Source organism: Rattus norvegicus, chromosome 4, assembly GCF_021556685.1.
Source record: "Rattus norvegicus strain SHRSP/BbbUtx chromosome 4, alternate assembly SHRSP_T2T, whole genome shotgun sequence".
In the NCBI taxonomy this organism is placed as follows: Eukaryota; Metazoa; Chordata; class Mammalia; order Rodentia; family Muridae; genus Rattus; species Rattus norvegicus.
In genome coordinates, this window is record NC_141537.1 from 152,588,164 (window position 1) to 152,611,432 (window position 23,269).

A 23,269-nucleotide genomic window follows, 5' to 3' on the forward strand; every position below is an offset into this window, starting at 1 on the left:
CAAGTTCTTAGCCCCTTTAACAGTGCCAGATACAGGCTCCAGCTCAGGGAGGAGGTCTTAGATTTCAGCAGAAAGTGGTTACTTCCATAACATTTGTACCATTATTGTACCAGTGGATATATCTTGTTATACCAATAGTTGTTAAAAGTTTCAGGGTTCACAGCTAGGTGAGATTGGAGATTTCCCCTTTTCCCTTCCATTGATATGCTCAGAAACTTTTAACACTGGCTAATAGGAATGAAACTTTTAGGTGAAAATTAGCTTGGTTTCTCCATGTTCTGTGACTCTGCTATGACATCATTAATAGGATCGCACTGTAAAGTTCTAGAAGGCAGTCGAGAGTACTGGTTATAACCTGTACTGCTTGGAGTGGAGGTGTCTATGTGACTGCATTAGTCTGTAGCACAAGAGCAGATGACCTACTCCTGGTTCTGAAGTTCTTCTGCCCTAGCATGAGATAACATCTAGTTGGAGTATTGTCTCTATGTTGGAAGGTAAATCCATGACAAAATTGTTTCCTTTTATCAAAATTATATGGATTTTCCCAACAAGTGTCAAGGCTATTAGACTGGACAATGCCAAACCACAGAAAGAATGACATTTCTGTAAGCCAGATTGCCTGGGCTTAACAGTCTGAGTTAGTTGGTGACTCAGGCTGAATGTTTATGCTTTCTGAGACTGAGTGTTTCTGTTTCAACGCTGTATACTCCGTAGTTTTTCTGTGAGAAGTGACTATGTAAGAACTCAAATAAATAACGACCTCACCAAGGATCCACTATGCATTGATCTGCCACCTCAGAAACAAAACTGTTGAAGTCCTGCAAAGGTGCATGACCCTTCCAACCTTGATCTGAACACTTTCTCCATGTCGGGAAAACCTTGCTCAAATGCTTGGGAAGCCACACTGAGGAACACGCACCCATGTACATAATTTTGCTTTGACTTTTTGCAAAACACATACCGTCGTGCCAACCGAGTTCAAGAAAACAATTGTTCGGGAGGTCTGTTTTCTTAGCTCCTAAATAATAGTTCTGTATTGCCCAGAGGAATGTTATTTACATTTAGAGATTGAAGGTTTGTGGAAAAAATTTGCCATAGCAGAATCTGAAGCATCAGCAAGTTTTTAGTCTGGTGCCCAGGTTTTGACTTCTCCTCAGCATTGCATAAAATCGGCTCCCACGTCCTAATGCAAACAGCGCTGTGCAGAAAGCAGCTTAAAACTGGTTCTGCTGCTGATTCAGATCTGCCTCTGCACAATCGCCAAGTGCCTCATCTCTTACAGGGGAACAGAAGACCTTGTCTCTGGTTTCTATATACTCCAAGGAGACTAAAATGTACTATAGAAAAGGAGACATAGACACAAGCATTTGCTTAGAGGTGTCAGGAATTCTATGCAGCATCATGCTGGTGTCGGGTAGACTGGTCCAACATGAACTGGCCTAAAGTTAAGTTAGAAAACGTGGTAATTCAATCAGATCACCCATGGTCACAATCATCTAACTGCTGGGTCACTTTCCTTGCATCCTGGTGGGTGATTTTGTAAATATGGATCTGTCTGTCTGAGAACAGCACACCAAACAGTTGGTTTAATGCTCTTGGGACATAATACATCTGTGAGCTCAGATGTGCAGGTTTCATACAATGTGTATTGTCATTCGAATCAATTTGGTCTACCTAGAGTTGGTACCAGATCCTACAGGCTGCAGACTCAGTTCCCAGGGCTGACCCCACATATTTCAGATGCCTCAAATTGTCTTATTTGTGTTTCTGGCAGGGAGGCTGTGAGCAGTTTCCACACCTCTGCTTTTGTTTACGAACTTATTAGAATGGTCCACACAAGTCAGGAAACAAAGACTATTTAAGATGTGTAGGGAAGAATCTCAGAACTCCCACACCCATACCTCACACTCTGCCAGCACTACCAAACCTCAGCCACCAGAGATCCTCTAATCTCTGTCCTTTTGAGTTTCCATGGAAACTTCATTAGAAATCCAAGATTGGTCAAGTAATTGTCCACAGATTACCAACTTATCTTTAGCTTTTCCCTCCTCCCCAGGTTGGAGATGGTATTAAATGTCCCCATATTCTCATCTTGCTGATCTTTATGGTGACCAGCTGCATCCTGATGTTTTGTGGGGGACTTTCAGCTAACTTTCAGTCTTTGACATAGAAAGCAAACCACATCTTCCTGAAGATTTCTTGTGTCTTTAGGAGCTGTTCAGAAACCAAATATGTATTTCACACTATCCTTAAAGACTGCTGTTGGATTTTCAACATGGTTTCTAGTTTATAAACATGACCAAATTTTTGCTTTCTTTCCATCTATAGAACTTTTAGCAGTGAAAAGAAAGAATAAATGGAACTCCCTGTAAGACTTTCTGAAATTATTTCTCAGTCAAGCAATAGTAACTTGTATAATTTGATCTTTTATAAGAATGGTAAGTAAAGACAGAAGTTAGGGTAAACTTAAGTGAATCCCCCAAGGTACATGAGGCTACTTTTACTTTTCTGCATTTTCCTAGTAATTTTAATTTTTATTTGAAAGAGGGATCTGGACCATTCAGAGATGCTTAAAGAATATTTTCTTAAAGAATGCACAATTCGTTTTAAGCCAAAGTTTACGACCACTGGGGGAAAGCTCTACAATTCAAGGTCAGGGAATTGAGGTAGAGGTACAACGGGTACTTAGAAAGTACTTTAGGTAAAGAGCACTGACTCCTCCCTCGGTCCCACAAGGTAACTGAGACCAGGAAAAATCCTGACCTCTCTCCTCCTTTGTATCTGTCTCCATGAGCATCTTATTATCAGAGTACTTCCTCCACCCCTTTCCATATCCCTCATCCATATTTGAAGCTGTCAAGACATTGTTATATTCTGGTAGACACTTTAGATCCTGGGAACAATAGGGTCGATCAATGAACACCCTATGACTAAGGACTAAAACTGCCACCAAACAGACCACTCCTATGTGAGGGTTGTTGTCTGCTCTGGTGAAGCTGGACCGTGGAGAAGGAGTGATCGCCTCATGAGAACCAGATTGCTCCCCTCAGATGATAATGACTAACTCAGACTATGCTGCAGAACCAGAGCTGGGAGAGGACCAACCAGACCATACCTGGATCAAACTGCTTAATTTTGCAGATCTTTTGCCCCCACCCCAATTCTTCTACTTAAACCTAAAAAGCATGTCAGTGCCCTGAAGACACTCTTGGGGCTGCTGAACCCCCTTTATCAGTTCCTCTTTTCTCTCCTGTTCACACCTAATTGTGTCTTTAATTAACATGTTGGATGACAGCTGCCTCACCATTAGCACTCTGGGAGCCCTGGATTTTGTTCTCAAACTTAAGCCAGAGGAGGACTTCTGGCTGGGTTTGAAGGAGGCAGCCTGGGATTTTGGCCATCCATCTTCTCCTCTGTCATTTGATGGAAGCCAGTGTTACTGCTGGATACAAATGCTGGATATAAGGAGATTTGGGGTCACATTATAGGGATTTATGTGCATCCTCTCTCACTGTTTGTCCTGCAAAGGGAGGAAAGAGGAAACCTCACAGAGTTTGTTGGGGTTAGTCATCCATTTTTCTGGTGAAAATGTGTAAAACTTGCACATACACAACAAAAGCACCTCCCAAGGACTGGAGGCCATGCAAAGGTAAGCAAATGAAGAGAACTGAGCTTTCTACTTTTTCTTTTAGCTCGTGGAACACAGCTCAGAGCCCTCACAACAAAGGAAGGATCTGTGACAATGGGAACAAAGACATCACACCCTCCATTGGCTTCTAGCTGCCTTGCATTTTGCCCCACCCAGCCACACGTCGTAATTAGTCATGGGTTATTTGGCTATTGCAGACGTTTTTCTTTAAGTGTGGGCCAACATCCCTTTTGGTGAACCTATCTGAGAGTTGTGGTTTCTTGATTAAATTTATTTCTTTCGAATCTGCATGATTCGGAACTCCTCCTTGGGGTCATTGCCAGGGTCTAGCTAGCAGAATGAGCATGCTTTTAAACTCAGAGCTCAGATGATTTGGCAATATTGGTATTTTCTTTTCTCAGCTTTCCCGGATTTGGGGCTTAGGCTTTTGTGCCCTTCATCTGCTCCTCATTAGAACGCCATTGGCGCTTGTTTGAGAGTTCTCAATGCCTTAGTCAGAACTAAGAATACCCTTTCCTCCGGACACCAGCCATGGACTTCCCAGATCTCTGACAGAAAGGGAAGGAGACAGACTCTTGAGAGACTGACAGAACCCACTTTATGGGGTCATGGGAAAGACAAAGCCCAGGGCATTTGACAGGACACTAATTCAAATGACTGACTGCCTCTCAGGAGGAGAACTAAGCAAGCTCCAGGCATCAGCTGCGTTGGAAGCCTGTGAGTCACGAGGCACAGATCTGAGGAAGGCTGCAGGCACAGGCGCTAGTTCGAATTTGGAAAGGAAAAGCCCATTCATCCCTTTCCTTAGTGTGCACATCCATTCATTCAGTAGTACACAAACATGCTTCCATCAAAATAAATAGTAAACTTATATATGCACCAAAAGATTGTTTTGAAATAAACATCTTTGTGTTTTATTAGAGTCGTGCACCCTAGGTTTATGTCCATATGCCCAGGGCTGTGTAAAAATTTTAGGCAGGATGCATTTGTGAGTGGAAAACATTTAAGACGTTCCAGATGATGTAATAGAAGCTGATGACTTGCCTTCTGAAGGCTGAAGACCCAAGATCAGGGTGTGAGTGTGACTACTTAGCCCCTCTCCTTGGCTGAAGATGGCATCCTCAGCCTGAGTCATCACATGACTTTTCCCTGCATGTCTGTGTCCTAATGTCATCTTCTTATACTTGACTGGTACTGACACCAATGCCCTCATTTTAATTTAATTATTTTCTTAAAGACTCTGACTTGCTTGCCATGGTGGCCGGCACCTTTTGCCCAGCACTAGGAGGCAAAGGCAGGACAATCAATCTCTATGAGTTTTTGTTTTGTTGTGTTGGTGTTGGAGTGTGTGTGTGTGTGTGTGTGTGTGTGTGTGTGTGTGTGTGACAGAGAGAGAGAGAGAGAGAGAGAGAGAGAGAGAGAGAGAGAGAGAGAGAGAGAGAGTGTGTGCTTATAAGCAGCTGGGGGACAGAGGTTGATACTGGGTATCTTCTGAATTAATCTCCACCTTATACTTTTTGAGACTCGTTGGTCAATGAACTCCAGACGGCGACCTGTCTCTCAGAAGAGCACACTGTGTCCAGATTTTGTGTGGGTTTGGGGGATCCAGACTCAGGTCCTCAAACTTGCACTTGACTAAGTGAGCCCTCATTGTTAGGTTTCATAGTTGGATATTGATCACTATCATGGTATGAATGTGGCCCTCAAGTTTCAAGTATTAAAAACTTAATCCCCAAAGTCACATGTTACTAGTATTTGGAAATGAGACAAAAAAATCTTTACAATGACAGTGAGTGCCAGATGAGCTCATTGGGGTGGGGCTCTGTGATAGTGTCTGTGGCTTTATAAGGAGTGGAACACAGAGACCTGAACTAGCAACGGCACACCTGCCTGGCATGGGATTCCTGGACCAAGAGCCAGAGAAATTTGCTCAGATTCCTGTTCTTGAGCTTCCTAGGCTTTAGAAGCACCCTTTATTCCTCATTAGACACCCACTGGATGTCTAATTATGGCCAGAAGCAGACCATGATGAGCTTAAAGCCACTGTCATCACAATGGCAACACAAGCGGGCAGCTTTGTCCCCACGTACTTAGAAGTTGCTGTGGATGCTGCTTCTGTCTACCCCACAATAGTGGTTGAGATGTCCTCCCACCCCGAGTATGTCATACCTGTCAGGGTGCCTGCCCCACTGCTGGGTTTAATCACTCAGTGCTTCTTGATGTGGATATCTACAATTTTCATAAGAAAATATGCAGGAGCTTGTTGATCAACCTCTGTGGCTTTTTACATGAACTTGGGACACTTCTCCTCTGGCTCACTTATTTTAAGTGCTCTACTAATGGGCTTATTTTTAGTATATCAGCATTTGCATGGAAGACTCAGGCCTGGAATGTTAGCCTTTGAATGCACTGCTGAGTGGTGTTTGCTAGTCTTCACTGAAGAACCCACGCCTTGCCATTGTGACTGAAGTAAGCCTGCAATTGTAAAGTCCAGATTTAGGCAGAAGAGGCTTGGGAAACCTCTCGTGGTGCTGTGCTGTCTGGAACAGTTTATATAATTTAGAGATTATCTGAGCATTGCCAGCACTAAAGGAAATCAACATTGCCACCAGACACATTGCCAGGTCCCTGCCACTCATTTCTGCTAGTATCATTCTACTCAAAGCTTATATTTTGTAACTGATCTTAATAGGGAGAATCCACACATGTTTAAAAACATATTCCTGTAAACTTATTCTTCAATTTTCCTTACCTGCCTAAAGGTCTGCGTCTCCCATTTGCAGTTTTTCATTTGTCTGCCTTCCATTTTTTCTTCTTTGATACCAGCCAAAGACATCCATACAACGGTGGGTGACCCTTTTTCTGAAGTGACAGTGTTTACATTTATTAAAGTAGTTAGCTGTAACATTCTTGTAAGTAAGAGATGGTGAACTGTCAGCAAGGCCAGTGCTCACCAGCTGAGGTCTAGGAGTTTGACTGTGTGAAGCCTCGTGGGGTGAGGATGCTGACAGGCATAAGTAGTCACTACTCTGACACTATTGTATACACAGTACAATACTGAATTTCAAATAGATTTGGTCTTCTAAAAATAGGACCCATTAATAGGAAGTCATACGTTTGTGCTAATGTATGGCCAATCTGAATTTTTTTTTTCCTATCGGGACAGTTAAAAACAATTTGTTTATTTCCTCATTGGTTAAAATAAACACATCTTCTAGATACTACACAGCCACCCCAATTCCGGTATAATCTGGCTGTAAATACAAATCGCATTTATACCATCCCTCAGAGTCATTTTCTGGAAGTAGTAAAAGGGCAAGGAAACAATTAATTACCCAAGGAGACCTTTAGGGACTTTGTTTCAACTACTAATGAAAAGAAAGGGCAAGATGGGAGTGGTGGTGGTTTCAATGGCGAAAATTCTGATGGAGTGAGGTCACATGACCATGATAGGAAGACATGAAAACATACGAATTGCCTCTCCCCCAGAAAATGTCCTGCCCTGAAAGACTCATTCCACTTCCCCAGAACTCAGCTGCAGAGTCTTAGATCACAGCCTTTGTTATCAATGCCCTCGTGAGGCAGACGTTGTTGGCAGCTGTGAGACTAGACACATAAAACTCAAGCTTGCAAAATTCACTTCTCTCTCTGCCCACACTGAGTGTAAGAAAACCATCAGATCTGGGTTGGAACTCCCTCCTTAACTAGTGTCCCTGCTGGCGTTTGCTCCGCGTCTGTGGTCCACAGCTGCTGCAGCTGGCCCTCGATTCACTCCTGCCCTCAGAACACAGTTCACGATTCTTGTCTGTCCTATTATAATGGCTTCATTCGCCTCTCCAATCTGCCCATTATCAAATTAATCTTGATCCTCTTCTATTCTGGTCATATACCCAAAGTTGGTTCAGGCATTCAACTTTTCTAAGCCTGAGTTTTCTCATCTTTCTTTGGGGATTTGCTACATTTGACAGTAAAGTAATTAAGAATCTCATACCACTGGTGCTAACAGCCCCAGACCAGCCTGGTTAGTTCCGGGAAAGGGTGCATTGCATGAATGGCAATGGAGCCATTTAGAAGGTTGCTTCATTGCATGGGGGTAGCAGAGAGCCCAGAGGAATCCCTGGCCATGATGGTTTCTAACATGGCAGGGGTTGAAACCACATCTAGAGATGAGCTATTTGCAAACTGGACGTAAGCACAGTGGTAAGCTTGTAGATATAGCGGAGCTTCTCTAACATGCCCAACAGCAGCTGTACTGTTTGGATTTAAGGTTCACAGGACTGGGCAAGGAAGGTTCATAGCCACCCATGAAAGCAGCGGCCGCTTACTTCAACCTGAAGCACTGTATCTTTGATCCTTCTGCTTTTGTATGGTCATCAGAATTAGTCCAAATGCTCCATTATTATAAGAGTGCCAATGAACAGTTTAGACAAATCTTGATCAAATGTGTGTGCTTTTATCAATAGGTTCAGAAAAATGAGTCTCTAAGGTGTAATTATTTGAATTTAAATTTTGTTAGATGATATGTTGAGTTACCCTGCATAAGACTCCATCAATACATTCTCCTTTCAGTTAAAGGTCAGTGTGTCTGATTTTTAATCGCTATAAATACCTCTTATATAAATGCATGGATTTCACCACAACACTCTTACACCTGTACACAGTGCACTTTGTACTCACTGCCACCTCCAAGAGTTTTCATTTCAACCTCCCAAAGTGAACCAATGAGGTCACCTGAGATGTCTTCAAGCAATTCACGGAGTATCGGAGTAGCTGAAAAGATGGGGAGGGGGAGGAAAGGGTTTGCGGTGCCATGTTCTCAGTTGTCGGCAAATTGTGGATAAAATATGAGGGGAGCTTGTTATCTCCTTCGCAGGGATACCAGGGCTCCCAACCCCAAACCGTTAGGAACTCCAAGACAACCCTCTGCTGTATCTGGCTTGTAAATCACTGAACTTCAGACCTATGTGAAATTCCATCTCACACGTTTTTAATGAAGTCCAAATAAATGCCATCACTGAACAGGAGCCAAAGATCACAAGAGGTTAGAAGTGGAGCAGGAGCGCCGCCAACGCTGTTTATTTGCATTCTGATGCAGCCTTCTTGAGAACGGTGCCTTAATGGGAGGGCAGGGATGGTCCTCCCCTCCCTGCAGGCATCTGCTGCTGATTACTGCAGTTCAAGTGGTTCTGTGCTGCTTGGAAACTCGAGACGATAATGAGGACTCAGGCAAGTAGAATGTGAGAGACTGAAACCACAGGATGCTGAGGTCCCCAGCCTGGGTAAGAGCTGTTCCCGAGGAACCCTATAATAAATCAATGTATCTTTCTATTTCTGCCTCTGCACCGCATCCTCCTAAACCTTGAAACCCACCGTCTCCTTATTTCTTTTACTCAATTAAAGCAGAGCATACAAATGGATGGTGTAGCCTTAGCAAAAACCATTGTTTGCAAAACGTTGGACTAGAAATGTATACTCTGGCTTGTGAGTAAACCTGCTGCTGATTTCGATTCTCCATGATAGACCTGAAGGTATTGGGTAAATCCATATCATTGTGTTTTCCACAGAGTAATCCCTTCTTCCCAAAACCAAAGGGGAAGTTCTGCGCAGAATGGAGGAGGGTAAGTGACTGTCTAGCGAGTTTATTTCCATAATCCCAGACTCTCTGAGAAATCGTCTGGTTAGATGGGTAATCTTTCCTAACCTAAGACCCTGCCCCCGCTCATTAAACTCTGTACTGACCGTTCAGAGTAAATCCCTTTAGTTTCTCGGCATCTCACTCTATATTCGTTGCCGTGATTATACCGAGAAACTTAAAACCGTTTTTTTTGTTGTTGTTGTTGCTATTGTTTTTTGTTTTGTTTTGTTTTTTATGCATACAGATCAAGTCTTATGGCTTTGAAATACTTTCTTAATTCTCTCTTATACTACATAATTTCTCTTTAAGGCAAGAGACTGTATTATTTAAGAAAAACAGAAGGGGTTAAGCTAGCATTTAACCTAATAGAATTGCAGGGCCAAGCTAGCCTCATCTTGGAAACAGCGAGTTATCAGGAACAAAGTCACCAGCCAGGAGTCTCCATGAGACCTGTGGAGATCTTGCCTTGCTGTGTTCCCAGCAAGATCAGACAGGGCTTTCCATCTGAAAGGAGGCATGGGCAGTGCCTTCTGTTTTTCTAAGCCACACTTGAGGTTGCCTTAAGTCTTCAAATGATCTACTGCTTACACAAGCCCGAGAGCTGCAGCCCTGGATTGCCATGCCCTCAGGACATTCTGCCTGTTTCCAAATAAGCAACAGAGCAGGAAGACATTTCTTTCCGGATTATACCACTAAAGCATTTGCTTTTCTGTTTCACCAACATGAATTTTGAGAACATTCATTGACTGAGAAAGGAGCCAGGCCGATGGGTGAAGTGAAGTGCATGCACCATTAGGCATTTCCACACAAAGTGGGAAATCTTAGGCCACCAGAACCCCAGGATTGCCAAACTGAGTGGGAGTGTCTTCAAGGAGACATTTATCCAATTCAGACTTAGAGTTGGCCGATGGGGAGTCTATACCTTTCCTTTTCCTCCCCTCTCCTTTCCTCCTCCCTCATTTCCTCCTACCCTTATTTGTTCTCTCTCTTCCTCCCAACTCCTTTTCCATCTATCCCTCCCTCCCTCCCTTTTTCCATCCTTCCTTCCTTCTTTCCTTCCTTCCTCCCTTCCTCCCTCCCTTCCTTCCTTCTATTTTCACCTGTGTTCATATGTATGTGTGTACATTCATATGTAAATGAGTGTGCTATGAGTAAAGGCCTTCCTTGATCAAGGTCTTCCTTGATCTCTCTACTTTATTTCTTGCTAAACCCAGAGCCTGCAATTCAGCGAGGCTGGCTAGCCTGCCTGCTCCTGGGATCCCCCGTTTCTGCTTTCTGAGCACTGGGCTTACACTCGCTCTGCCATGCCCACCCAGCATTTATACAGGTGTTCAGGACCCAAACTCTGGTCCCCACATCTGTGTTGCAAGCTCTCCACCCACTAGTTTACATTCTATCGTATGACAAAAGCCATAATACAAGTCAACTTGAGGAGGAAAGGGTTTATGTTACTTCACAGATTATAGTTTATCCTCAAGAGAAGTCAGGGCAGGAACCTGGAGACAGGAACTATAGCAGAAGCCATGGACTACTGCTTATTGGCTTATTCTTCATGGTTTGCTAGTGTCCATTCTTGTATAACCCATGACCAATTTCCAATCTGATCGAGACACTTCCTCAACTGAAGTTTCTTCTTCCCAGATGACCCTGGCTTTTGTCGCATTGACAAACAAGCAAACAAACAACAGCAAAACAACCAGGACACCACTAAATCATTTTCCCAGTCCTCCATGATTCATTGTGGGCTTGTTCCCAAAGGAAAGGAATAATTCCAGAAGCATAAGAAACTGGCTTCTGCAAGTGTCTTTCAATTCCTTTCTCTGCATTAAAAGTGAAAGGTCTCAGGGTGAATGCATTGGGCTAAGTAAGGCACAGGGCACAGGGGCTCCTGTGTCAGGACCAATGAGTAGTGCAGCAGTATGCAGGGTACACACTTTGAACTTGGCCCCTCAGCATTACGTTCAGGTTGAACTTCCCTCAGTTAATAACAATCATGAAGCTGATATTTCACAAGCAAGAAGCACAGTAAAGATGTCATTTTCTCAGCTGTCTGTGGCATGGTGGCAGCTGGTGAGTGCTTAGGGAAGCAGCTGATGGTGCAGGGACTTGACAGGGGAAGGACACCTACAGAACATGTGACTAACTAGCTTTGTTTGGCCCAACACAAAGTACAGAAAATTTTTTTTAAAAAGTTATGATATGTATATATAAAATATATACTATCTAATATATAAAATAAGATGTTATCAGTATTTGAAAATCAGGAAGTTGCACATAAAAGTCCACACTCTTGTCATCTCTTAGCAGTTCAGAGAATTAGGTGGACACCCTCTTGAGCAGAATATTCCTGCATCTGGCTCCCATTTGCTGTCTCCTACCTGTGGGCATTTGAAACCTACACAGCCCTTATGCCTACTGATCTTCCCAACCCACCCAGGCTTACACGCACACAAGCAGGCTAAAAAAGTCAAGGGATCCTCACGTCTGTGAATTCAGACTATCTGTGCTCAGAAAGCAGTATGTAGTCAAGTCCCAATAGTCAGTCCCCACGACAGCCCACCTTTGTGCGCAACTGATGTTTTGCGTCTACAAGTTCTATTCTAAATATTCAACTGGCCACATCAAAAATGCTGACGCATTTAATACAATAACAGAATTTAATATGTGCAGACATGTTGTTGCTTTTGCTCCCTAAATTATACAGTAGAACTTTTAACAGCATTTCCATTGGTAACTACTATAAACTACAGTATATTTCAGGTGTCAGTGGATAGTCCAAGCTACTTCCAAACACCGTTGCATTTTATAGGAGGGACTTGAGCTTCCTTTGAATTTGGAGTGTTGCTGGGGGATAGGGTGAGGTGCTGAAACTTTGGCAAACAATTGAGGGGGGACCATGCCTCCATGTCACTTTGGGTTCTGAATTCCCTGTTCCCTGCAGGCAGGCATCACTGACCACATACCACACAGAATAGCCAAGTATCCAGTCTAGTGGCTCACAGAGGTAAGTGTCTGTCAGTATGTTTTGAGATACACCGTGCTTGCATTTCGGTTTAAAAAAAAAGAAAATATATGCATTCACACAGTTCTAATGTAATATTTGGAAAATTTTTAGCAAGCTGGAGTTGGCTCAGACTCGTTTAATCTGCTCCTCAGTTAAACCTCAAAACTCTGAAGGTGTTTGGAAGCTGTGGTAGTCTGAAATGTCATCCTGTGCATAATTCATGTAGCTAGGGAACAAACTCACTAAGTCTGGCTAAGCATGACCATGCCAAAACCACATCAGGTTTTTGGGAGTAATCTGACATTGCTAATTGAAATGGAGGTGTTCAGCTTAAATTAATTTGTAATTATTAGACATTATGAAACATGATTCGGGAAAATAATTTCCCCTTATTTTTACCAAATGAAGTTGTCTCCAGTATGACACTCACCCCATTACATCAACGCTTCCCTGAGCCCGCAGACTTGCAAGGAAATAACACAATCTCCATTTTACAGTTTGAGAGTCCATAGCATCAAAAGGTTAAATGTTGTTGGAGACCACACACTGAGAATGGTGGAACCATTCTTGACCCCTGCTTGAAGCCCTATGGGCATCTCCAAAAGACCTCTCGTGAAGAAATGGGAACCACCAGGAGCCTGACATCACACCCTCAATGGTAAAGCATGTGGTTCAAAGCAGAGGCATGACAGGAACCCCCATCCCTGCCTTCAACATGTCTCTCTCCACTCAAAAGTTTAGATGAGATACTTTTCCCAAGTTCCATTCTCTGGCTTTAAAAATAGATGTAGTCATCATAACTGCCCTAGAAACGTACATTTTTAGAAGCCAAACTTGAAGAATTTCTACCATTTTATAACCATCCAATGACACTGCGTTGGCCCTTCAGCCTCCTCACAGATAGTTTTCACCTCTGTTATATTTGATCTAGGAATCCTGTGTCCTCCCAAGTCAGAAAGCCGTATGAGAACGGACAGCGTCAGCCTGTTGCCCCCCAGCCCTGTGAGAATCAGTTAGATCACAATGTCATTGCTGCCATGCACATTCTTTATAGGATGCTGAGAAATCACTGAATGTACCATCTCTCCCTCAGCCACTAACACTCTTTGATGCCACGTTATGCATCTCCATGTACATGACAAACACCCCTTTCTTTCTAATAGGGGTCCCCATGGAATACATGGACAATTTAAGCATCTCGTTGCAAACACATTTATTTAACTCACCTACGAAAAACAAAACAAAAAAATCACCATTGATGTTAAATTTGACATCAGTTTCCTTTCAATATGATTCATAACAGTGGTGGTGAACCTTATTGAAGGAGAGGACTAATGGAAAGAACATTGGTCATTGGAATGTGCCCTGGAAGGGAACTGTGAGACCTCAGTTCCATCCTCTTCCTCTTCCTCTTCCTCTTCCTCTTCCTGTTCATTCTAGTCCTTTCTGATTTATGTTGTTAGTATTTTGCTTTCCCATGAGGTCCCATCATGATATCTCATCCTCTCTAGCACACCAAACAACAGAGCCACCAAATCATGAACTAAAACTTCCAGAATTATAAGTTTTTGTGTGTAGCTTTTGCAATCCTGCCTTAAACCTGCACTACCAGCCCCCACTCAGAGAATAGTGGATCTGCAATGGAAAACACAGACTCACACATTGCTCAATCTTAATCTGCCTTATGGCTTAACTGCTGGGCGCCTCCAGTCTACCATGGCTAGTGTACCCTTCCCAGTGCTCCCAGCTTAGCATCTTAAATCTCCCCTCAACTTCAGTTGATCAGCCACCTTCAGTCCCAGCTAAACATCCCAACCTCCTGCCTGCAGAAGTGGCTCACGGCTGTTCTGCCCGAGATCTCACATTGGTTGGCTTTTTCTCCCTCCAAAGTATGGCGAACACTCCTCTCTTCTCCCCTGTGTCTGCTAGCTTGCCAGCAGGGCCCCTGAAACTCTACCCATCCTTCTGCCCAGCAACTGGCCCATGACATCTTTACTGATAGATCAAGAACTAGTTGAAGAACAGGACCTTAGTACCAGAACCACCCCTACATAAGTCAAGATAACTTTGCAGATTTTAAAGGTTATTATGAGTCAGTTATTATGAGCCAGTTATTATAACTCAGTATTATGAGCCAGTACAGAAAGCTGGCTAGCAAACTGACATTTCCTAAAGGCTGCTCTTCTGCCCCATAAAAACTTTAGCTGTGCATCCTCTAATCACTAGTGTCCTCCATACCCACTGACCTGTAGTGTTCTGTGGTTTCTCTACTGTATCCTAGGTGCAGATTTATATTTATTTTCTCCTTGGTTCTTGGCATGTAATGTCACCTGTGAATTTATGATACCTTGAAAGTTCTAAGATGCTATGACTTTGAAAAGTCTCATATCAGAACTCTTGTTGAATGTATACTTGAGCTTCTTATTCTCCAGCCCATGAAGATGATATTTGGGACATTCACCCCTACTCTTCTTGCCTACCTGTAACCCTTGTAAGTTAAACATGACTGTAGTGTACGTTGTCACTAAGTCCTGGTCCATGAGATGAAACCCATACCTAGCACCATTAAAAAGGCCAAGAACCTGTGACTAAGTAGGTCATATGTCATAGGGGAGAACCCAACACTACAGTTCTGTTCAATGGACATAGGATTGAAATGACTCCTAAAGACGTTTTATACCTGTAGATCAGTGCATCTCTCAACCATCTTCAGAGAAGTTTCTTTTTGCACTAGATGGTGATTAATACTAGTCAAGGTATAGAGAATGAGAGACTATGGAATGTTCATCCCTAAATGGGGCATCTGTATCCCACCCCCTCCTCCCAAGCCTTAATGATCATTGCAAAAGAGGAGGTGGAAAGATTGTAAGAACAAGAGGCAGTTGAATGACTACAAGGAAACAGTGTTTTCAAGACCGCAGTAGAGCAGCAGTTATGACAGCATGCACAAGAGCTGAGTAAGCTCAAGCCAGACAAAACTGCAACATAGAGAAGGAAGGTAAGCATGAAATTTCACCATTATCTAAGGAGCTAGTAGAAATTAATAACTGCTGAGAGAGGCAGAATCCATTTTCTTTAAGGGTGTGGTCTCTGGGAGGTCAAGAGTGTTCTAGTAGATGGCCACATCTCTAAGAATATATGAGAAGCACAAACTGTACTTGGTGGGTTAAAAAAAAAAGAATGCTATTATGAATAAAGCCGCTATGAGCGTAGTGGAACACACGTCTTTGGGGTACGGTGGCGCATTTTTTGTTTTATGTCTAAGAATAGAATAGCTGGGTGTGAAGGTAGAACTACATCCAATTTTCTGAGAAACCATCAGACTGATTTCCACAGTGGCTTTACAAGTTTGTAATCCCAGCTTTGGAGGAATATTCTCCTTTCACCACATCCGCATCAGCATGTGCTGTCACTTGAGGTTTTTAACTTAGCCATTCTGATTGGCATAAGGTAAAATCTCAGGGTCATTCTGATTTTTATTTTCCTGATGAGTAAGGATGTTGAACATTTCTTTAAGTTCTTCCAAGCCATTCAAGATTCCTCTGTTGAGAATTCTGTTTAGTTCTGTATCACATTTTGTTGATTGGGTTATTTGGGTTTTTTTTTTTTGGTTGTTGTTAATTTGTTTTGGTTTTGTTGTTTGTTTGTTTGTGGGGGTTTTTTGTTTTGTTTTCTTGTTTGTTTTTGGAGTCTAACTTCTTGATATCTTTATATATATTTTGGATAATAATCCTTTGTCAGGTGAAGGGTTAATGAAGATCTCTTCCCAATTTGTAGCTGCCATATTGTCCTATTGACAGTGTCCTGTGCTTACAGAAGCCTTTCAGTCTGATGAGGTCCTATTTATTAATTCTTGACCTTAGAGCCTGAGCCATTGGTATTCTATTCAAAAAATTTTCACCTGTGGCAATGTGTTCAAGGCTGTTTCCTACTTTTTTCCCTATTAGAATCAATGTGTCCAAAAAGAGACAGGAAAGAGTCCCGGAGGGTCAGAGAATGAATAGAAATATACAGCTGCTGGGAGTGCGGTGGGGGGTAGGGATGGGGGATTCTCTAGGAAATCCTAGAGACCCAGAGACTCAGGGGCCAGGGATAAGGGAGGCTCCCTAGGAGTCAGTGTAGGTAACCTTAGCTGAAATGCCAACTGGTGAGGATGTGGAATCTGAAGAGACCATCGCCAGTTGCCAGACAGGACCCCCAGTAGAGGGATGGGGACACCAACCCACCTACAAAACTTGGCCCTATCTAACAGAAATGCAGGGACAAAGATGGAGTAGAGACTGAAGGAATGGTTGACCAGTGACTGCCCACTTTGAGATCCATCCCATGGGCAGGCACCAATCCCTCATACTAATAATAATGCTGTGTTGTGCTTGCAGACAGTAGCCTAGCCTAGCAGCCTTCTAAGAGACTAACCCAGCAGCTGGCTGAGACAGATACAGATACTCATAGACAAACATTGGACAGAGGTTAGGGGCCCCTGTGGAAGAATTAGGGAAGGATTGAAGACACTCGAGGAGATGGCCACCCCACAAGAAAACCAATAGTGTCAACTAACCTGAACTCCTTGGAGCTCCCAGAGACGAAGCCACAAACCAAAGAGTATACAGAGGCTGGTCTGAGGCCCCAGGAACATATGTAACAGAGGGCTGCCATCCTGGCCTCAGTGGGAGAGGATGTGCCTAATCCTGCAGCAGAGACTTGATAGACCACGGTGGGGGCATACTGAGGAAGGGATGCGCTCTCAGAGGCAAAGGGGAGAAGAGATGGGGGGAGGAACTATGAGAAGGGGAAGTGGGAGGTGGGCAGCATTTGGTATATAATTAATTAATTAAAGGAAAAGTATGCAAATTTGGATGGGTAGGAAAGTGGGAGATAAACATGGGAAGAGATGAGGAGAGAGTGAATATGATCAAAGTACACTGAACAAAATTCTTGAAGAACTAATAAATGAAGAAAAAAGAGTTCAGAAGTCTGAACTCTTGGAAAAAAGCTTTTAAAGATATTGATACTTGGGCCCAAGAGATAGCCTTCCCTTACAAATAAATATTCCATGTGTATTTGAACAAGTCTCCTGCTACTATTAGATGTAGAATCCTATGAAAGTCTACCCATGATTCTGTTCTTCATGGTGTTCAAATATCCTTAACAATATTTTATCTTCTTATTTTACTTACTACTCAATTACAGAGTTATAGTGTTGGAAAACTAAAATGTTATTCATAATTATTTAGTTTAATTTGTTGTGTTTTTTATGAGGCAAGGTCTGGTCATATAGACTTGGTTAAGCTGAAGCTCATAGTCTAACCAACTTGACCTTCTAAATGCTTGAAATATCAGTGTGTGCCACCATGCCAATCTGAGAACTCGATTTACTAATGATAATATCTCCTTATAAATTACCAACATTAATGTTATAATATACCTGTCCTGGGAAAATTATCAGGAGCATGACCTCCTAAAAGCATATACACAGATGGAAATCTCTGTCAAAATTGATTTTTTTCAGGTATCTAAGGTACCCGGAACTCAATAAAAACAGACTTTTCAAAATATTTTAATTTGCTCTTCCAATCTTCTATAACTACAGAAGCCAGAAGCCACAGGACTGTGGGAAGTACAGAAAGTATCCTGGAGATTCACTGATACAATAGATGAGAATTATTCTTCATACCCTGAAAGCCCCATCATTCTTCCCTCACCTATCTGATAGTTCCATGAGACAATTTCATTAAGGAGTATATTTTTATTTGATCAAATTTAAAACTTTCTCAATGAATAGAATCCTATCTGCAGGCATTTGTGAAAAAAAATTGTTTCAATTGTTTAACATCCTGGCTACTTGAACAATAGTTGGGCAAAAGCAAGGCTAGCCAAAATATTTCAAAGGAAAACTTGAGAATGAGATGACCAAAAGTGGCTTTGAAAAGCTCTGACATATTTCTGGGAATCTGCAGGCTTTGTGTATGGGCTCGGTACACACCCAGGAGAGACCTGAAAAGAACCCAACTTCTCACCTTTGGCTACTGTTGAGGGGAAATCAGTAAATGAGGCCCAAGGGAGAGTTTTCAGGACCAGGAACACTGAAGGCGTTCCCTAACATAGCTTGACAAGAGTAGAAGCCTTAATTTCTTCAAGGCATTTAAGGAATTCTGCCTAATCTCTAGCTGTCCAAATATTAGCTGATTTTTAGTCACTAAACAAACAGCAAATGGCATCAGCACCAAAAATGCAAAGAATAGAATTTATTATGATTTACATAGTTGCCATGTCATTATAACTCAAATTAGCTAAGTTCAGTGGCAGGCCTAATTAGCTTTGCTTGTCAATTCGATCCAGCCTAGAGTCATCTGAGAGGAAAGTCTCAAGTGAGAAAGTATATAGATAAGATTAGCCTGTGGGGAATTATCTTAATTGTTAATTGAGGGAAAAGTGTCCAGTCCACTGTGGGTAGCAACATTCCCTGGGCAGATGGTCCTGGGCTATATAAGAATGATAGAACTAAGTGTGAGCTAGTCAGCAAGTCAACGAGTGCTCTTCCTCCATGGTTTCTGTTTCTTCTGTTCCTACCCCTACATCCTTGATGATGAACTGTAACCTGTAAGACAATGGTTCTTAACCTGTGGATCATAACCCCTTTGGAGGTCACATATCAGATATACTGCATATCATATATTTACATTATGATTCCTAACAGTAGCAGAATTACAGTCATGAAGTAACAACAAAATAATTTTATGGTTGGGGTCACCACAACATGAGGAGCTCTATTAAAGAGTCACAGCATTGGGAAGGTTGAGAACCATGGCTGTAAGCTAAGAGAAACCGGTCCTTCCTCCAAGTTGCTTTTGGTCAGAACGTTTTATCACAGCAGCAGAAGGCAACTACAACAAAGGCTTTAAATTCACTTATAATTTGTGCCGCTATTAACCATCATCTACCAAATTTTCAGTGTTCTCTTCTTTCCAAACTAAAACTAATTTAACATATTATTTGTAATTTCCAGCTATTAAAAAGGATTCAATAAAATATAGCAAAATAAAATTCAAGATTTAATTATAACATTTAAATGATATAATTAAAAATGTTTAACACAAAAAAAAAGATTCTAAAGAGGGAAGAGGGGTGTGTGTGTGTGTGTGTGCGTGTATGTGCGTGTGTGTATGCATGTGTATGTGTGTGTATATGTATGTGTGTATTTGTGTGTGTGACAAATAATAAAATGACACGTAAGTCTTTTCATAATTATGTAAACATAGTTATTTTACTTTTTAGCTTTTGAATTAAAAGAGGAAGGTTAATAAAATAGATTTTAAAACACACACGAGTCACCTAGATGCTACCATGAAGAGAGACACTTTAAGTTCAATATTAACATACAGCTTGAGAGTAAAGCTTCCGGGATAGTTATATTGTAAGCCTAGTAGCTGAAGGGCAGCTAGAGTATCTGTCTAAAAGTAGTCAAAGTTCACCCTAAGACAAACAATTATTAGTACAAAAACTCTATGATAAATGTGATTCATGAAAAATATTTACTATAAAGAAGTAGAAGTATAAACATTCATGTCCCTAACAACAGAGCTCCCAAACACGTGAAGGAAACCTACAAGAGCTAAAAGGAGAAATAGACGTCACTAATAATAATGCGTGGGACTAATGCTTTCCTTTACAAGAACATGATCAACAGGGACATAGATGACTGTAGAGCACAGTAAGCAACGCAGTCACACCAGATGCTGTGCTCATCTATCTCATCCAACAACTGTAGGAGAACATCCTTCTCAAGTGTACATGGAAATCAGAAGAATTTACAAGATGCCATAAAGAGCCTTGCTAGCTGCTAATGTCTGAAATCAGACAAAACTCTATAAGAGGATGAAATAAAATTAGTAATTGATAATGAAAAGAAATTTGAGAAATTCACAGTACCGTGGTAATTAAATAACACTATTCAAATAACTCACAGATTAAAGAAAGAACCACAGGGACATTATAAAACATATTAAGATGAATTAAAATGGAAATCCAATACATCAGACATGATGGAATGAAGCTGAAACAAGCATTAGAATTCTCATAGCAATGGCCTCCAGCGAGAATGAACTGCATGAAATTCCAGAGAAAGAATTTAAAAGAATGATTATGGCAGCAGCTCTCTGCTCCCAGACCCCGTGGGAAAGAGACCTCACCGCCTGGTCAGGTGGGCACTCCTGAGGCTGCAGAGCGGAAGAGACCACCAACACTGCCCACCCCTGCCCACATCCCTGGCCCAAGAGGAAACTGTATAAGGCCTCTGGGCTCCCGTGGGGGAGGGCCCAGGAGTGGCAGGACCCCTGCCTGAGACACCGCCGGAACCTGAAGGAAACAGACCGGATAAACAGTTCTCTGCACCCAAATCCCGTGGGAGGGAGAGCTAAACCTTCAGAGAGGCAGACAAGCCTGGGAAACCAGAAGAGACTGCACTCTGCGCACATCCAGACGCCAGAGGAAAACACCAAAGGCCATCTGGAACCCTGGTGCACTGAAGCTCCCGGAAAGTGCGGTGCAGATCTTCCCGGTTGCTGCCGCCGCGGAGAGGACTTAGGCAGTACCCCACGAGCAAACTTGAGCCTTGGAACCACAGGTAGGACCAACTTTTCCCCTGCAAGAGACCTGCCTGGTGAACTCCAGACACAGGCCCACAGGAACAGCTGAAGACCTGTAGATAGGAAAAACTACATGCCCGAAAGCAGAACACTCTGTCCCCATAACTGGCTGAAAGAAAACAGGAAAACAGGTCTACAGCACTTCTGACACACAGGCTTATAGGACAGTCTAGCCACTGTCAGAAATAGCAGAACAAAGTAACACTAGAGATAATCTGATGGCGAGAGGCAAGCGCAGGAACCCAAGCAACAGAAACCAAGACTACATGGCATCATCGGAGCCCAGTTCTCCCACCAAAATAAACATGGAATATCCGAACACACCAGAAAAGCAAGATCTAGTTTCAAAATCATATTTGATCATGATGCTGGAGGACTTCAAGAAAGACGTGAAGAACTCCCTTAGAGAACAAGTAGAAGCCTACAGAGAAGAATCGCAAAATTGCCTGAAAGAATTCCAGGAAAACATAAATAAACAAGTAGAAACCCATAGAGAGGAGACACAAAAATCCCTGAAAGAATTCCAGGAAAACACAATCAAACAGTTGAAGGAATTAAAAATGGAAATAGAAGCAATCAAGAAAGAACACATGGAAACAACCCTGGATATAGAAAACCAAAAGAAGAGACAAGGAGCTGTAGATACAAGCTTCACCAACAGAATACAAGAGATGGAGGAGAGAATCTCAGGAGCAGAAGATTCCATAGAAATCATTGACTCAACTGTCAAAGATAATGTAAAGCGGAAAAAGCTACTGGTCCAAAACATACAGGAAATCCAGGACTCAATGAGAAGATCAAACCTAAGGATAATAGGTATAGAAGAGAGTGAAGACTCCCAGCTCAAAGGACCAGTAAATATCTTCAACAAAATCATAGAAGAAAACTTCCCTAACCTAAAAAAAGAGATACCCATAGGCATACAAGAAGCCTACAGAACTCCAAATAGATTGGACCAGAAAAGAAACACCTCCCGTCACATAATAGTCAAAACACCAAACGCACAAAATAAAGAAAGAATATTAAAAGCAGTAAGGGAAAAAGGTCAAGTAACATATAAAGGCAGACCTATCAGAATCACACCAGACTTCTCGCCAGAAACTATGAAGGCCAGAAGATCCTGGACTGATGTCATACAGACCCTAAGAGAACACAAATGCCAGCCCAAGTTACTGTATCCTGCAAAACTCTCAATTAACATAGATGGAGAAACCAAGATATTCCATGACAAAACCAAATTTACACAATATCTTTCTACAAATCCAGCACTACAAAGGATAATAAAGGGTAAAGCCCAACATGAGGAGGCAAGCTATACCCTAGAAGAAGCAAGAAACTAATCGTCTTGGCAACAAAACAAAGAGAATGAAAGCACACAAACATAACCTCACATCCAAATATGAATATAACGGGAAGCAATAATCACTATTCCTTAATATCTCTCAACATCAATGGCCTCAACTCCCCAATAAAAAGACATAGATTAACAAACTGGATATGCAACGAGGACCCTGCATTCTGCTGCCTACAGGAAACACACCTCAGAGACAAAGACAGACATTACCTCAGAGTGAAAGGCTGGAAAACAATTTTCCAAGCAAATGGTCAGAAGAAGCAAGCTGGAGTAGCCATTCTAATATCAAATAAAATCAATTTTCAACTAAAAGTCATCAAAAAAGATAAGGAAGGACACTTCATATTCATCAAAGGAAAAATCCACCAAGATGAACTCTCAATCCTAAATATCTATGCCCCAAATACAAGGGCACCTACATATGTAAAAGAAACCTTACTAAAGCTCAAAACACACATTGCACCTCACACAATAATAGTGGGAGATTTCAACACCCCACTCTCATCAATGGACAGATCATGGAAACAGAAATTAAACAGAGATGTAGACAGAATAAGAGAAGTCATGAGCCAAATGGACTTAACGGATATTTATAGAACATTCTATCCTAAAGCAAAAGGATATACCTTCTTCTCAGCTCCTCATGGTACTTTCTCCAAAATTGACCATATAATTGGTCAAAAAACGGGCCTCAACAGGTACAGAAAGATAGAAATAATCCCATGCGTGCTATCGGACCACCACGGCCTAAAACTGGTCTTCAATAACAATCAAGGAAGAATGCCCACATATACATGGAAATTGAACAATGCTCTACTCAATGATAACCTGGTCAAGGAAGAAATAAAGAAAGAAATTAAAAACTTTTTAGAATTTAATGAAAATGAAGGTACAACATACCCAAACTTATGGGACACAATGAAAGCTGTGCTAAGAGGAAAACTCATAGCGCTGAGTGCCTGCAGAAAGAAACGGGAAAGAG

General features: G+C 42.0%; 1 long non-coding RNA gene across 1 annotated transcript; it reads left to right on the top strand.

Moving 5' to 3' along the window:
- The first annotated feature begins 336 nt into the window (after nt 1-336).
- On the top strand, nt 337-3,937 carry LOC134486835 (uncharacterized). The gene is made up of 2 exons (XR_015686127.1): nt 337-494; nt 3,693-3,937. It is a non-coding gene; the product is annotated as an uncharacterized LOC134486835 (long non-coding RNA).
- Nucleotides 3,938-23,269: the final 19,332 nt, after the last annotated feature.